Below are 3376 nucleotides of genomic sequence, written 5' to 3' on the forward strand. Positions count from 1 at the left end.
AAAATACAAATTAAAAAAATAATATATATGTTTCAATACTAATTTTAATATTAATAGAAATTTTAATAATTTAATGAAATAAAATATTTCTATTTTACCTCTTTCAAAATGTTTACTTTTTGTTGAACTGTCCGTGTCTCTTTTTTTGATGAATTATTTTTCAAATCAAATTTTTCTATCTTCGGAATTGGTACATTAATTTTCCAAGTTTTGTTTTTTTCAAGACGTTCGTTCAAAGAAATTGGTATGCGCGTTCTTAGACTAGAACCTTTTAAAGAAGAAACTCTTCAAATATCAAGCGATAGCAATGTTACTGCCAGCATTGTTTTACCATTGTGTCATAATGTACATGATACATTAAATGAGTTCAAGCCTATCACTTATCCAGCAATGGAATTAAAACAAAATCTATTGAAAGAGATTGAAGCAAGGTATAAGGTTTTTGAAAGAAACAAGCTTCTTGTTATTGCAACTTTGCTTGATCCAAGATTCAAGAGAGTACAATTTTTCTATTCTGCCTCAGGAAGAAATATAACTATATTACAAATGTACAAAGAAATCAAAGATGAAGCAAGACAACAAGATTTTTTCTTACCAGAACAAAGTCCATCTACGTCAGATCAAGAGACTTCAAACTCTATTTGGGCGAAGCATATACAAAAATTAAAAAGAAATACAAATGATGGAAATGAATTGTCTGATGGACAAATGCCACCTCAGTTAAAATTATATTTCAGTTCTGCTCTGCTTTCATTGTCAGAAGATCCTATTTAAACCTAATTGGCTAAGTTGTAACATTTTCTCCTATATTGATGGAAGTTGCTTTGAAATATTGTATAATGATGGGTTCTTCCGTGGCTTCAGAGAGAGTTGTTTCGGCCATCAACAATGTCGTTATTGACAAAAGAAATAGATTAACAAATCGTCATATCGAGGAAGCCGTTTTCCTTTCTTATTTTACGAAAAATATATTTAAACAATAATTCTTGCATGTAATCTAAGATTATTTAAATTCAATTCGAATTTAATAAAAAAAATTATTTTACAGTTTATTTCGCAATTTATATAAATATTTTATTAAGTATAGTTTATAGAGTAATTAGTTCATTTATTATAAAAAATATATTAGTTTTTCTAATACAAGTATTAATTTTACAAACATCTAAGTCATTGTATTAATTTACTGATATAAGTTTTGTTTTTGAAAAAAATTTATATATATGTAAATTGTAATTTTAATTTATTTTTAATAAATATTTATCTTTTGCTTAATTTCAGCATTTACTATAAATTTTTTAAATCAATTTAAAGACCAGTGATATTACATTAGTCAATAATACATAAAAGGAAGGGTTTCGTTTGCTTACACGTTTCAAGCACAAATTACTTATATCAATTAGAGCTCCTGTTTAGATTCATCAATTATTTTGTGTTTAATCAAGATTATCGAGAATGTAAGTAAACAGAACTTTTTCTACATAAAATAAAAATTTTTGTTTATTATTATAAAATTTCAAGTATATTTTATAGATTTAGCTTTTTTTAAATTTACTATTTTATTATTTGATATATTCGATATAATGCCTACTCATTCAGGATAAATATAAATAATTTTTTAATTGATGAATATATTCATAGTCGATATTTTTGCTCGATATCGACAATTTTACCGCCCATGCGAATAAGTTCATCCGCGTCAAGGAATGGGTTTAGAGACGAGATACGACTGAGCGGAAAGCGGTTGACCTCTCAGAAGGAAGCGCCGCTCTTCGGGAAACATCTCTCGTTGAATAGACCAGAACAGTGTCGCCTTCTGGCAATCATGAGCAGAGAGAGAGCGAGAGAATGAGGGAGCGTATTTGATCGAGAATCGGATTGCTGACGACATCGTAGAGTAAAGCGGATTATGTAAGCGGTTTCTCTAATTAACTTAGGCCATAAAGAGTAGTGGAATACTAGGTCCCACATTACCATCGGTTGCATGATGTATGAAGTAATTGGCTTGGCCTCTTTAATTATCTCGTCCGATGAAGAGATGTTTTTCCTCGGCCATTCAGAAGGCGAGAGGCGAAGCCAGTCTGATCTATGCTACCATAGTTTATAGAAAGCGAATTCGTTACCTAGAAGCCCGGGCGATGCACAATTGACGGAATTCATCGTTGTCGAAGTATGATACCACTTTGCGTGTGAGATTCGAGAGTGAACGTCCGCCACTCAATTCGCGACGAATGTCTTCCATTTTGACCATGCTAAAGTCACTGTAGAATCGGTCCAACAGTGGCAGGCCACGCTCACGAGATTGAGCGTCCTGCTTACGAGTTCCATCAGTCGCGCTAGGAGAACCGAGTTGCTAGCAATTCTAGTCTAGGCACAGTTATCAGGTTAACCGGAGCCATTTTCGATTTACCAGCAAGTAACGCTATGGTTGTCTTACCCGTGCGAGACATAACGCGAATGTAGACGGCAGCCGCGTATGCCACAGAGGATGCATCAGCAAAACCTTAGATACGATCTTGCCTTAGATGGCTGGGTCAGATATGATCTTGCTTTAGGTGGTTGGATTATCAATGGCCTGATTTTAAATTAATGGATCATCGACTTTATACCTCTAGTTTAGGAGCTATTATTTTGACATAAAAAACATCCATCGTAACCCTCATATAACTTTTTGGGATTAATCGAGCCACACATGTTACTCCATTCTTTTAAATTATTATTTTCATTTTTATAGTAAAAATTGAAATAATAAAAATACGAGAAACAACCTCCAATCGTCTTGACCTTGACAAATGTTGTCAAGTGATGGCCCTGAACAATATTCAAAAAATTTTAGCCGTCAGTCAAACACCTCGGGTATCAATGCTAATACCAACAATATTGTAACTTTGAAGCCTTTTAACTCGAAAGATATTTAATGAAATAGTGTTTTGGAAAGCTCTCGAGGTATGCTATGCTCGAGATATGCTCGAGGTGTCCGTCTATCGGACACCTTGGATAATGTTAATATCGACGGTACTGTAACTTTCAAGCTTCATAACTTGAAAAATATTTATTGAAAAATAATTTTATTATAGTGTTTTGGAAAGCTCTTGAGGTGTGCTACAAGAATATATAATGAAAAATGGAGAGTTCCATTAAAAAAATTCAAAGTGCCTTTGTCCTGACCTTGACGACGCCACTCAGGGTCAAACCAATGTTATCATCTTTTATGTTTGAATTATTTTTAAAATTATATTTAACAGTAGTAATATTAGTAGTATTATAATTAGTACTAATTGTATATATTTTCTCCCAAATCATTATTAGAATCCATTTTTAAACATTTTTAAACATTTGACAGCGCCAAGTGTTTTTTACAAGATCGGAAGAGCACACG

The sequence above is a fragment of the Wasmannia auropunctata genome, unplaced genomic scaffold, assembly GCF_000956235.1.
Source record: "Wasmannia auropunctata unplaced genomic scaffold, wasmannia.A_1.0 LD336053.1, whole genome shotgun sequence".
NCBI classification, from domain to species: domain Eukaryota; kingdom Metazoa; phylum Arthropoda; class Insecta; order Hymenoptera; family Formicidae; genus Wasmannia; species Wasmannia auropunctata.